This window comes from Lampetra planeri, chromosome 28 (genome assembly GCF_965212315.1).
Source record: "Lampetra planeri chromosome 28, kcLamPlan1.2.h2, whole genome shotgun sequence".
Lineage (NCBI taxonomy): Eukaryota > Metazoa > Chordata > Hyperoartia > Petromyzontiformes > Petromyzontidae > Lampetra > Lampetra planeri.
The window spans coordinates 9,620,969-9,635,423 of NC_136134.1; the positions used below are offsets into that span (position 1 = coordinate 9,620,969).

At 47.9% G+C, this 14,455-nt stretch overlaps 1 non-coding gene across 1 annotated transcript; it reads right to left on the minus strand.

Annotated features, from left to right (window-relative positions):
- Nucleotides 1-774: 774 nt before the first annotated feature.
- On the minus strand, nucleotides 775-856 carry TRNAS-AGA (transfer RNA serine (anticodon AGA)). Its single transcript has one exon. It is a non-coding gene; the product is annotated as a tRNA-Ser (tRNA).
- Between the last annotated feature and the right edge of the window lie 13,599 nt (nucleotides 857-14,455).

The window sequence follows — 14,455 nt, forward strand, 5'->3', positions numbered from 1 at the left end:
TCATCGGTTCAAATCCTGGTCAGGATCGACGTGGCCCATCAATCATACCCGTGTAACGCACAAAGTGTGTACTCACACACACACGCATTGACAAAGACGCCGGCATGTATCCGATGGACTGCGCTGCATTTACAACGCACGAGTGTCCGTACGTCACGCTCTGGATCTCGCACACGACCAGTCGGGCGAAATACAAGTATAACCCGTAAAAACAAAGTTTTTCACTATAAATCCTTTATATGCGTGGCGGCTAGAGTCCTCTCGTCCTCTGGCTTGAGATGGCTGCCACCTATGGGTCAGATGATTGCATGGCAGCATTAAGCAATTGGTAATTAAAATTAATATTTTTGTCCTAAAAAGTGTAAAATTTTGGAAATTTCTTTTCACGAACATTAATTGTCACGCACAACGAGTCTGTGTGGAAAATGTCAGCTCGATTGGATCACGGGAAGTGGGTTAAAAAACGACCGAAAGATTTGCACGGTCCTAAGCAAGCAAGTGAACTTAATATAAAGGATTTTTTAAAAAGCCGAACACAAAGTTGTTTCTGTTGCCGAGGACATTCCTCGGAACTTGTCGCCTTTCCCAATGAACGACATTTTGCTCCCCCCGCCCAAAAAAAAATACGAACGATTGCATACATCGCAAAGCAATGGGTAGTAGCCAACATCTGGCTCACATATCGAGTGGTGTCTCGGCCTGCCTACGCCGGGTTCGTATCATAGCGCCGCGCGCTGGACCACTTTTGCAAACATCACTCTACCAAAACATTCACGTAGTCGGCAGGATTCGAACCTGCGCGGGGAGACCCCAATGGATTTCTAGTCCATCGCCTTAACCGCTCGGCCACGACTACCCATGAAGAACGTTGTGTTAGGGAGCATCTATTAAGATGGGTACGTGGACAGGACGGGCTTACGTGGCCAACACGCACGGCTACCTTTAGGATTTCCTCCCCTCCATTGCTGAAGTGTCACGCAGCGTGCCAGGCACTCAGTTCAGGCTGAGTCACCCTCAGGGAAACCCAGGACAGGCACAGATACCGCTTGTTCCTCACTGGAATTATCTGTGGCCGGAGAGTTGAACCCAAACTGCCGAACTCCCAAGAACATTTCGCCGCATTCACTTACGAGCGAAGACAAAGATCCCCCGTATAGCCTTTACAGACTGTTGGGGCAAGTGCTGTTTGAAGCCTTGTCAACCTAAAGCGAGGCGTGGTAACCGGCTCAGATCCCCATTGGCCACTGGCGAAGTCAGCATTGGAACTCTGGATCGCACATACGCACGACACACGAGTATCAACTCACGCTCCAAGTTCGTCGGTGGGTTGTCGTCATTCTAGCGAGATTGTGGATCGATCCAAGGATCAATTACGTGTTGTCTGCTGTAACCGTCTCTCACGTTGTTTCTCGTTTGTCCAGTGTCACTTGTACTTTTTTATTTTAATCTAAATAGTTGGCCCACATCATCCGCTTGAGATGGAACATTTCATTTGGCAAAATTAAACAAATAACTCGGTGATTCTGCGTCAGCAGTGGTTGCGCAAGCACAAGCTACCAAAAACAACCCCAACGCATTCGTCAGTAACACCGTGGCCTTAAAAGTAATATATAAATAAAATAGCCCACGTTTCAGACAAAAGGCCCTTCCTCATATCGCACACGTGTCTGGCAATGGCGCTTATAATTCAAATATTTTCTCGGATCAATCCCTTCGTCATGTGCTATGAAGAGGGCATATCGCCCATAGTGTCACCTATTTTATATATTTTAGGCAATGTTATTACGAATGTGTTGAGTTTTTCATTTACAGAAGTGTCCACTCGTCCTTGTTTCACCAATCAAAATATAACAGTTGCATGTCAGTTACAAATAACGAATATTATATCGTAAACAGATTCTTAAATATGCGATCCAATCAATGCGTTGACCTTGAATTTAACACTCAAATTCGATCAATGTCGACTTTATCATGCAGCTGTTGCTTCGCCTATTACGTATACGTGTATGCTGAACTTCTTTCGCACCGTACGCAGCCAACCGTGCTCATCGTATGTGCGGGGGAAGGACAATGAAAAATCAACGAATCGATTCATCGTCAAACGCCCAACACACACGCGGACCCGCACACACAGAGACCGGGATTGAGTGGTGGTGCAACGATGAACACGCTGCATTATGGATCCTTCCACCCGAGTTCAATTCTCATCCACGACTAACATCGATGGCAAGTGATATCTGAACCGATCCTGGCCATCCTCCGCCGCCACCGCCCCCCACCCCCCACCCCCCTTCACCAACCCGCAATGACCAGCGTGGTGAAGTATGGTCAAACAACCCCCATGCCCAACACGGCATGCGGATGCCTTCATACAGCAGTGAGCTGCCAAAGGGGTGTAAATGATTACTTTACAAATATGGGCAGCTTGCGCGTATGCATTCTGCACATATTCACAAGCTGCATACTTATCTGCATATATCATACACGCGTACACGTGTAGAAGCGTGTGTGTGTGTTGTGTGTGTGCGCGCGTGCGTTCCATGTGTCCCCAGAGTGCCGGTTTTTCCACTGGGTGTGGAAATTCCCGAGCGCACGTGCGATCGAGTCTCGCTGACTCACAGCCCCGCTTTGGAGCCGCTGATGTCATTGTCAGCGCTGCATTATGCATGCGTAACAGCTCTACAGCTGTAGCGTGCAGCGCGCTGGGCCAGGCAATGAATGAATTAATGATTGACTTTGACTTTCATCCGTCCACGTACCCAGAAGCAGCAGCAGCGCTTTTTCAGACATAGGCGACGCGTTCAAGTGGCTTTGTTGAATCATCGGAGGGCCAGACGTTGATGAACCTTCACGCGTCGCCTAATGCATCGGGGGTGGAGATTGCACCCTCCCCAACCTGGAGGCAGGAGCCCGAACTGCAATCCATCCATCCACCCACATATTTATCCACCCAACCACGCATGCAATTATCCATCTAATCATTAATTCATCAGCCATCCAATTACCCATCCATCCATCCAATTATCCATCCATCCAGTCACCTAATTACCCATACACGCACCCATCCATTCAATTGCCCTTATGAAACAACCCAACCTAGTCTCATCACAACCACCAGCACCTGGCTTAAAGGTCGTGCTCAGGTCGCAGACCTCCGCGTGCCACTACAATGTGTGTCTCGGCGCTCCGCCCTTCTCCATCTCGCACGCATGTCCCAACCCGTCACAACCTCCTCCTCTTCCTGAATAAAGTTTTGAACGACGTCTTGGCACGTTGACTTCGCAAGTTCCGAGTTGATTACCTGCTCATGAAATTCCCAGCAGCCGTACGCTTCCCGCAAGCGCCCAAAGGGCCAGCAGCTTCTTTTTAAAGTTTATTTTATGAAGTCCAGCTGTCTGGTCCATACAGGGTTAGGTCGACTCAGCCTCACAAACAGCAGCTAGTTCTGTGTGTAAACATCATCGATGGGGGAAGACAAAGACGGCCGGGCGTAGCGTTGGCTCACCCACTCCCCCTCGTCTGCCGCGCCGACCTTCATAGGTATTCGCAAACAGCACTTTCCCCAACAGTCTGTCAATCAGGGCTATACGGGGGAATCTTTGGGGTGGGGAGGTTAATTGTTACATGCCGACGAATTAAGCGTTAATCGCGGACATCAGCATCATCGCGCGCATTTAGCAAGGCGGAGTTGGGCGCGGAGAGCGCCGTGCGGGCGCACACGGCGCTCCCAGCGACGCACAGCAGCGGCCAAAAGGACCCGGGCTCGGATTTCAGAACCGTGTCAATTGGGCCCTCTAATTGGCTTCTTGGGCCAAGCGCCAAGGGGCCTTGGTTGGTTGGCTGATCGCTACCACCTGGGGGAGGGGGAGACGCACGCTGCTACCAGCGTGGACTACCGCACGAGCAGTATCCACCGCTTACGATCAGCACGGTTGGCTGCGTACGGTGCGAAGGAAGTTCAACGTACACGCACGGGGAGAAAGATCAAAGAACTCTCCGACAATTAGTCGGCGCTGCTGCGTTGGCAGTGGTGCACAAGGACAATAGACAGAACAAGAACTCAACACGTTAATGAATGACACTGCCTCAAAAATAAAGATTAGCTATAATATTCTATTATAGCTAATCTTTCGTGATTTTTATTGTTTTATTTTACTTTTATTAATTTACATGTTTTACCTACGTGACTTTACCGAAAAAACCTAAGAATATGAATCCTTGCAGTCACGAAAGCTTCAAATCTAGAATTATAAAATTCTAGATTAGAAGTTTTCGTGACTGGAAGAATCCATACTCTTTAGTTCTTGTTTCACTGCAGATCTCTTGCCCAGTTCAGCAGTTGTTGCTAACTGTGTGTCCCACCTGATGACGGGCGCTTGTGTTGCGCCCGAAACGTCGTGAATTTATTTTTTATTTTTATTTTTTACTTACGTGACTTGACCGAAAGAACTAAAGAGTATTAGCTATAATAGGCAGCGTTTAATGGCTAATGGCCCTCTTTCAAACCAAAGATCTATGAAAAGGCCCATTGCCTGAAACGTCAACAACTAGATTAACCTTCTTGAAGGTATCTACTGTATGTAGAACTTCTTTCGCACCGTACGTAGCCAACCCTGTTAATCGGAGGTGCGGAGGGAAGTACAACAAACTAAACACAAAAAGATATTTTAAAGGAATTAGTTTTCAACGCTTCAGGTATAATTGTTCAAAAACAAGGTAAGAAAAATCATGCATATGCATGGGGGTTATGCAACGATATCCACCAATCCCGACGGGTATGTTAACTAAAAATAAACATATGATAGGCTACGTTTCAGGCGATGGCCCCTTATTCATAGCAATTTATTCAAAACACATGTGCAATGAAGAAGGATCATCGCTTGAAACGTCGCCTATCATATATATTTGTGTTGAGTTGTTTTTTTACCTGTATCCCGTCTGTTTTTATAGACGCAATATTTATGTTCATAATCCTGTCTAATTTTCATGTCGTCGATTTATTTTCTTCTGAAACAATATTAACACGTACGCTTTCGCGACCAATATTATTCATAATAAACGTTTTTCGGTTAGATCGCGTTATTTATAAATGTGTCGTAACCCTCCACCACCCGACACGGCCAATCAGCAAAAAAGTGTCACGTTGACAAAAGACAAATAGTTCACTACTTTAGCCCACCGGTGTGTTGAAGAGTGAAACCACAACATTTACAATTTTTTGAGTACGACGTTTCGCTGGTAATTGCATCCAGCATCATCGGGCAATTCGCCAGAATGGTGAGGCTCTGCTCTTGCTCCCGGTCTTAAATAAAGCAGCAGCTATAACCCAAAAACGTTTATTATGAAACAATATTGTTAGTCATACATATATTCCTCGTAAGCCATCATGAACGACTGTTTTTTTATCCTTTATATTAAGTTCGCTTGCTTGCTTAGGACCGTGCAAATCTTTCGGTCGTTTTTTAACACACTTCCCGTGATCCAATCGAGCTGACATTTTGCAAACAGACTCGTTGTGCGTGACAATGCATTTTCGTGAAAAGAAATTTCCAAAATTTTACACTGTTAAGGGATTTTTTTTTATATTTAATGACCAATTGTTTAATGCTGCCAGACAATCTTCTGACCCATAGGTGGCAGCCATCTCAAGCCAGAGGACGAGAGGACTCTAGCTGCCACGCATATAAAGGATTTATAGTGAAAAACTTTGTGTTTACGGGTTATACTTGTTCAGAGCTACCACAGTGGCCTTGCTGTATTATACACGGGACAGCAGCGTGGTGGCGCAGTGGTTGCACGTGTGCCTGGAATGTGAATGCTCCCTCCCGGTTCGGCACGATTTTCCTCCGAGTTTTCTTGTTTGCTCGCACAGTTAAACAAAACAAAAAGGTACAGACCCCGTGCAATGTCACTGGCGTTGGCCAAAACATCCCAACAATTGTTTCATTTCGTGTTCCGCATCGTAACATCTTGGCCAGGACCCCTCTGGAAAAATTGTCTTAAAACTAACTTCCTAGGTAAACTATTTTTTTTTTAAAGTGTGATCTGTGGATGAAATAGTCCAACCAAGTATGTATGTTGAACTTCTTTCGCACCGTACGTAGCCAACTGTGATAATCGAAATTTGCGGAGGAAGCACAACAAACTAAGCACGCACAAAAAAAAGAATTGCTAGCAATGTTTTTTTTGCCACAGTGAGAGTGGTACCCGTGATCCATTCATGGGCCCGAGGTTCGAGGGCTATCGATGTCTGCGACCCCCCCCCCCCACCAGGTCAGGACGGCACCTGGTGTGGCGTGCCTCAAAGCCCAGGGAGGATGAACGGCAGGCAGCGAAATCCGAGCCCCCGTCACTCGATCAGCGGCTCGGCGTTGGTAACGCATCAAACCATAAACATCCCTTACTCTCTCGACGCGAGCACTAGGTTGGGTTGTTGTTGTTTATTCTGCGCAACGAGTCAACGATGTTGGTGGCGTGGCGTTCGCACGCACATCGGACCATCTCGCAATGCAGAGGTCGCAGAAATCGATTCAATCTCCAGGCGCGGCACGTTGTAAATATGAGCAATTTGTTTTCTTCTTCTTGGTTCTTTCGGTAAAGTCACGTAGAAGGGAAATAAAAAATAAGTTTATTATTTATTTTCTTATGTTTTATTTTTATAATAATTTTTTTTTAATTATTGTATTATGTTTTATTTTCATTATTTTATTATTTCCCTTCTACGTGACTTTACCGAAAGAACCAAGAAGATGAATCCCTGCAGTCACGAAAGCTTTAAATCGAAATATAATTTGTTTTCTCTCAAATGACCGCCCCCGACCTCCCGTCTCCTGTCCCTCCCCGCTCCCCACGCTGCCGCTGTGAGTGTGCGGTGGTGCAGTCGTTATTACGAGGGTGCCGCCGCGATAGTGAGATGTTACCTCCCTCGCCTGGTATGCAGGAGGTCGTGGGTTCGATCCCGACCCTGACGCCTGCTGCTGGATATTTGTGGTTTGCGGCCTCTCTCTCTCGCTCTTCCCCCCTTGGTCGCGTGGATTTTTCTCCGGGTCCTCTGGTTTTTTAAATCCTTTATATTAAGTTCACTTGCTTGCTTGCGCGCTTACGACCGTGCAAATCTTTCGGTCGTGTTTTAACCCACTTCCCGTGATCCAATCGAGCTGACATTTTGCACACAGACTCGTTGTGCGTGACAATTTATTTTCGTGAAAATTTTTTTCCATAACTTTACACTTTTTAGGATTTTTTTTTTATATTTAATTACCAATTGCTTAATGGTGGCAGGTAATCATCTGACCCATAGGTGGCAGCCATCTCAAGCCAGAGGACGAGAGGACTCTAGTCGCCACGCATATAAAGGATTTATAGTGAAAAACTTTGTTTTTACGGGTTAATTTTTTCCCTCCGCATTTTAGAATCTAGAATCAACTTGCGTCTCGACGATTTTGGCTGCTATATATTTTCACGCGGTGTGTGGCCAGGTAGCTTCTGAAAATGAGCTATTGAGCTCAAGTTGGCCTCAGCTGATAAAATAAAATAAAAGTTAAATAGTGCACCGTGCTACGAACCCGGCGATCGAGGTTCGATTCCCAGCCACGGCTAATAACAGTGACGAATATTTCAACCGGTTCTGTGATCTACAACGAGGTCAACTTCGCGCTAAGATGATGTGCAAGCATCAGGACTGGGGAGAAAAAGGCGGTCGGGCATGGCGTTAGCCACACCACTTGAATGAGGAGCTCGCTATCCGAACGGTTTTTGTATGCCAGATTCGCAATTCTAGATTTGAAGCTTTCGTTACTGCAAGGATTCATACACTTAGGTTTTTCGGTAAAGTCACGTAGGTAAAAATAATAATAATAATACCAATTTAATTGAAATAATAATATAAATAAAATAATAAATGAATTAAAAACCCCTTAATTTATTTATTACTTTATTTCTATTATTTCAATTATTTTTTATTATTTAATTTTTACCTACGTGACTTTACCTAAGAGTACAGATTCGCAATCTTTATCTCTTTTTACGTATGTATACATGTGATTGCGTACATGTGTGTGTGTGTGTGTATATCAGTGAGTGTGTATGTGCATGTATACATGTATTACGTGTGTTCTAAGCGTGTGGGCGAATGAACGTGTATGTGAATGATTGTGGCAAACTGCACTTTCCCCGACAGTCTACTTAAGGCTTTAAGGGGCATCTTTGTTTTTCCTGTATATGTGTATGTGGACGTGGGTATGCATGTGCACTGAGTGTATGTGTGAGTGTGCATGGATGTGTATATGAGGGTGTGCCCTCAAAAGTTTGTCCAGGCTGTACGGAGGATCTGTCTTTGCATGGCAGTGCGTACGTGTGGGTGTGTACATGCGACCTGAGTTCGATTCCCGCTCACGGCCAACATCGGTCATGATTATCTGAACCGGTCCTGGGCCTCCCCTAGGTCGACTCAGCCTCAAATGAGTACCTGGTGCTGTGTAGTAAACATCGCCACTGGGGAGACAAAGCCGGCCGGGCGTGGCGTTGACCACCCACCACCCTCGTGTGCCGTGCCGCCTTCATAGGTGCTACTCGCTAACAGCACTTGCCCCAACAGTCTGTTAAGGCTACACGGGGGATCTTTGCCTTTGTACTACTATATCCTGCCCAGAGATGCTGGGGCAGTGGCGTTTTTGTGGTTAGCGGCTGCCTATTTTTAACGGCGCCTCCGCGTTCTGCGCCAGAGAATTACGCTCCCAAAATCTTCACCGTCCACGCCGCAGCTCAGCACTTACAAAGACAAAGATCCCCTCTGTATAGCCTCAACCGACTCGTGGGGCAAGTGCTGTTAGCGAGCACCTATGAAGGTGCTCGGCAGGCCGCGACACGTCCGAAACACGTCCTGCCGCCTTTGTCTCCCCAGTGGCGACATTTACACATCGCACCAGGTACTCGTTTGAGGCAGAGTCGATCTAGGGGAGGCCCAGGACCGGTTCAGATAATCGTCACTGGTGGTGGCCGTGAGCGAGTTCGTAGCGCAGCGTAGCGCTCACCGCTACACTGGCGACCCGAGTTCGGCCAACATTGATGACGAATATCATAACCAGTCCCCAGCCTCCCCGAGGTCGACTCAACTGGGAAGACAAATGCGGCTGAGCACCTTAATAGGTGCTCGCTAACAGCACTCTCCCCAACAGTCTGTGAAAGGCTTCATGGAGGGTCTTTGTCTTGTGTATCTGGCTATATCAGCAACTGTATATCCCCTGTTCCTGATGACGACCGCTTGTGTTGCGATCGAAACGTCGTGATATTTGTATTCACTTTATTTGTTTATTATTTGATTTTTATTTGAAGCTTTCGTGACTGCAGGAATCCATACTCTTTGTTTTTTTCGGTAAAGTCACGTAGGTAGAAAAATTTTATAATATAAGATCACGACGTTTCGATCGCAACACAAGCGGTCGTTCTCAGGCGGAAGAAAAAAATCCAGCAGTTCGAAACGTCGTGATCTTTTATGATTATTGTTTTTTCTATCTACGTAACTTTACCGAAATAACCATAGAATATATGAGCGTCGTGCCGCAAACCCAAATACAGAAGGTCAATTCCCAGCTAGCTGGGTTCAATTCCCGGCCATGGATAACATCAGCTGCGTGTGTAGCGGGCCAGGGATAAGCATCTGAACCTGTGACGGAACTTTCGCTTAATTCATTAAAAATTGTGCGTCGCGTAAAAATCAGCACTGGGGGAGACAAAGGCGACCCACGTGGTAATGACCACACCACTTAGTCGTGCGGCCTAGCGAGCACCTTAGTGGATGCTCGCTAACAGCGCTTGCCCCAATAGTATGTGAAAGGCTTTATGGGGGATCTTTGTCTTGTGTGTGGAGTGATGATGATGATGATATCGCCTCGTGTGTAGGCGCCAGGTGGATCGTTCCTTAGCAAGGGCCATACGTAGGAGACCGCTACTGGAAGAAAAAAAATCAGCATTGGGAACAAGCCAATAAACCACGGGTCAGCAACCAAAATAATAAAAGTAAGAGCCATTTTATTCGAATTCGGCACACAACACTCGATGTTGCACGAGACAGCTGTGCGGGGAAATGACAAACTAAACACAGCGACGAGCAGTTCTAAAGAATTGAGTTTCCAATCTCGATTATTTAAAAGTGCTCCAGTGGCTTCCTGATGTCGGAGGGAAGAGCGTTCCAGACGGCCGCAGAAGCGCATCTGTATACGAGACGGTGGCTCCTCAATAAATTAACGGTCACCAAGGGGTCCTTGAAGGGCTCATTGAAGGGATCCTTCAAGGAGCCGCAGGTTGTCGAGCCGGTTGCAGTAAGCTGAGCCAGGAGTCCAATAAACCGACATTAACTGAGACACAGAACCACAAAACTGTCACGCAAGCAGTGCTCGGGCGATTGTACTTTTGTAGAAAAGACGACGAGAGGAGGCGAACTTTATTGTGTAACAGCAATCGGAGGCTAATGTCCTCCACTTAGTAAACACCTCCGTAGTGAAGGCAATAATATATATATTTTAAACCTTGGATAGCTGCGATTCGTTTTCCCCACTTGAAAAGCTGCAGGTGGAAGTGCAATAAATAAATAAGCAAACACGGCTGAGTGTGTTATTGACATTCGCTAAACAACAACATCAACAACAACGTGACAATGCATTGCACGGCAGTGAGAGCCCACTCAACATTGTAAACAGATGGTGAGTGTGAAGGGTGTAATCATCCTTGAGTCTTTACAAAGTTCAACATACGGACGTGCATGTGTGACTGCTGCAGTGAATTGACCTTGAGTGATGTTGATGAAGTGTTTAAGTCTGGAGCGTGGGTGGCGCGTGGGCAGTGCGTGGGTGGTGTGTGTGTGTAGTGTGTGTGTGGTGTGTGTGTGGTGTGTGTGTGGTGTGTGTGTGTGTGTGGTGTGTGTGTGGTGTGTGGTGTGTGTGTGTGGTGCGCGCGTGTGTGTGGTGTGTGTGTGTGTGGTGTGTGTGTGTGGTCTGTGTAGGTGGTGTGGGTGGTGTGTGTGGTGTGTTTGGTGTGTGTGTGTGTGTGGTGTGTGTAGTGTGTGTGTGGTGTGTGTGTGTGTGTAGTGTGTGTGGTGTGTGTGTGTGGTGTGTGTGTAGTGTGTGGTGTGTGTGGTGTGTGTGTGGTGTGTGTGTGTGTTGTGTGTTTGTGTGGTATGTGTGTGGTGTGTGTGTGTGGTGTGTGTGGTGCGTGTGTGTGGTGTGTATGGTGTGTGTGTGTGGTGTGTGGGTGTGTGGTGTGTGTGGTGTGTGTGTGTGGTGTGTGTGTGTGGTGTGTGTGTGTGGTGTGTGGGTGTGTGGTGTGTGGGTGTGTGGTGTGTGTGTGGTGTGTGTGTGGTGTGTGTGTGTGGTGTGTGTGTGGTGTGTGTGGTGTGTGTGTGTGGTGTGTATGGTGTGTGGGTGTGTGGTGTGTGTGTGGTGTGTGTGTGTGTGGTGTGTGTGGTGTGTGTGTGTGTGTCCTACAGTGTGGGGAGCGGTAGTGTAGAGGTCAGCGCACTGCACTACGAACCCTTGCCCAGTTCGATTCCCGCTCACGGCCAACACCAGTGACGATTATCTGAATCGGTCCTGGGCCTCTTCTAGGTCGACTCAGCCTCAAATGAGTACCTGGGAAGACAAAGGCGGCAGGGCGTGGTTTTAGTTACCCACTCCCTCGTGTGCCGTGTCGGCCTTCATAGGTGCTCGCTAACAGCACTTGCCCCAACAGTATGTTAAGGCTATACGGGGCGTCTTTGTGTCCGGCAGTGTGAAATTATCCACGTACTAAGACTTATTCCTGGAACCGAGTTTTCGAAACTGCTATAAATGAGACGGCATTTTCTCCTGTTCAGCTTTTGCTTGTAAATGCGATCGAATCTTATCATCGGCGGGTGTGAGTAACACACACACGCGCCTCTCTCACCTTGGTGGTGTTGTTTAAAAATAGAATTGGGTGCTGCCGCTACTGTTGCTCGTTTGGCAGTGGTGCGCAAAGCACAACAACAACCACAACAACAACCGCCGCTGATCACCGCGAAGTGATGGTGACGTCCGCACCGCGGCGCTTGTGCCATGCTAGGTGCACAATCAGCAACAATCCCAACTCATGCGTCAATGATGCCAATGAGGCCTTCACAAAAAGTCGTTCGTTTCAGACAATGGTCCTTTCTTGATGGCTCAGATGCGTTTAAGCCATGCGCCATGTGACTATGACTGCGACGTGTCTTCGGCTTGCTATGAAGAAGCGCCATTGCCTGAAACGTCGCCCATTATATATATTTCCGTTTAATGCCACAGTGGTATTGACGAATATGTTGAGTGGTTTGTTACGCGAATTAAAAGTTCGAGTAGTCTGTAAGAGCGTATGTGCTTGGTATTCATGTGCTGTATGAAATGTCATGTAAACTATTACTATTAAACATTTTATTTTAGCAGCTAAGGCCCACTGAGCTGTATAGCTCTTTTCAGAAGCGACCTGGTCACGAATGATAGCTCAACAAAGTGGCTTATCGCGTGGACATGTATTGCAACCAAATAATCTTAAACGCGTGATGTTGATTCGAAATGTTGGGAGGGAATAAACCGGAGGACCCGGGGAAAAATCCACGCGACCACTTTTCTCTAATAGTAATAATACAATGAAAAATGCACAATGCTAAGCTGGCCATCGTAGCTTCGATGAGTCTCAAGACGTCTTTGTCAGGAGGGTCCTGCTACTGCGCGTGTGGGAGGTCAGTGGAGAGCCCGGAGAAGCCCCATCGCGTGCGACGAGGAGATGACGCTCCAAAGCTCGGCACCAATTCATTCAACCCACTTGCAGTACTGCCATCTCCCGACCACTTTCTGGTACAGCGTGCGTGTGTGCTCGCATGCCCGGATCAATGGGGAACCCGGGCTCACATACGCGTGTGCTCACTCCAGCGTGGTGCAGATGTCTTGTGACCCCCCCCCCCCCCATAAATTGACTCCCAACATTTTTTCCCCCTTTGCGCATTCATTTCTGTTTTAAATCAAACCTTACTTTAACAAAAAAGACATTACGTTTTAGATAATTATTAAATGGGAGGGTCACAGGACATCTGGACCACCCCGTATAGTTACTGTGTGTGTAGAGTATTGTATGTGTATCTCTATGTACTGTCGTGAGCGAGTCTCCCCTAGATCAACTCAGTCTAAAATGAGTACCTGGTTTGGTATGTAAACATCAGCACCGGGGAGACAAAGGCAGCCGGGCGTGGTGCTACCCACCCACCCCCTCCTGCGACGTGCCGGCCTTCATTAGGTGTTACTCGCTAACAGCACTTGCCCCAAGTCTATTAAGGCTATAGGGGGGAACTTTATCTTTGTGTTTCTAAGTGGGGCACTGCGCTATGAAACCGACCACCCGAGTTCGATTCCCGCTCACAGCCAATATCAGTGACGAATATCTGAATCGGATGCGGTGTGTAAATGCCGCCACTGGGGAGACAAAGGCGGCCGGGCGTGGTTTTTCTTGCCAATCCACCCACTCCCTGTGCCGTTCCACTTACGGAACTTGCCTCAACGGCCTGTTAAGGCTACACGGGGGATCTTTGTCTCTGTGTTTCTCGTTCCTACGTGTTGCTGCTGTTGTGCCCGGGGTATCTATGCGCCCGTGTTTGTGTGTATTTCTGTGCAGAAGGCTGCCCGCGATGCACCTCACGAACTCTCCATTGGCCAAGAAAGAGCCAACGTCGTCGGCCGGGGGTGGGCAGCTCTGGGAGCGGCTGCGTGTGTGCTGCGTGTGTGCTGAGTGTGTGGTGCTGCGTGTGTGTGTGCTGCGTGTGTGTGCTGCGTGTGTGTGTGCTGCGTGTGTGCTGTGTGTGTGTGCTGCGTGTGTGATGCGTGTGTGCTGTGTTTGTGTGCTGCGTGTGTGATGCGTGTGTGTGTGATGCGTGTGTGTGCTGCGTGTGTGTGCTGCGTGTGTGTGTTGCGTGTGCTGTGTGTGCTGCGTGTGTGCTGTGTGTGTGTGCTGCGTGTGTGCTGTGTGTGTGCTGCGTGTGTGTGCTGTGTGTGTGCTGCGTGTGTGTGCTGTGTGTGTGCTGCGTGTGTGATGCGTGTGTGCTGTGTGTGTGTGCTGCGTGCGTGTGTGCTGAGTGTGTGTGTGCTGCGTGTGTGATGCGTGTGTGCTGCGTGTGTGCTGTGTGCTGCGTGTGTGATGCGTGTGTGCTGTGTGTGTGCTGTGTGTGGGTGTACTGCGTGTGTGATGTGTGCTGCGTGTGTGATGCGTGTGTGCTGCGTGTGTGATGCGTGTGTGCTGTGTTTGTGTGCTGCGTGTGTGATGCGTGTGTGCTGTGTTTGTGTGCTGCGTGTGTGATGCGTGTGTGATGCGTGTGTGTGTGATGCGTGTGTGTGCTGCGTGTGTGCTGCGTGTGTGTGTTGCGTGTGCTGTGTGTGCTGCGTGTGTGCTGTGTGTGTGTGCTGCGTGTGTGCTGTGTGTG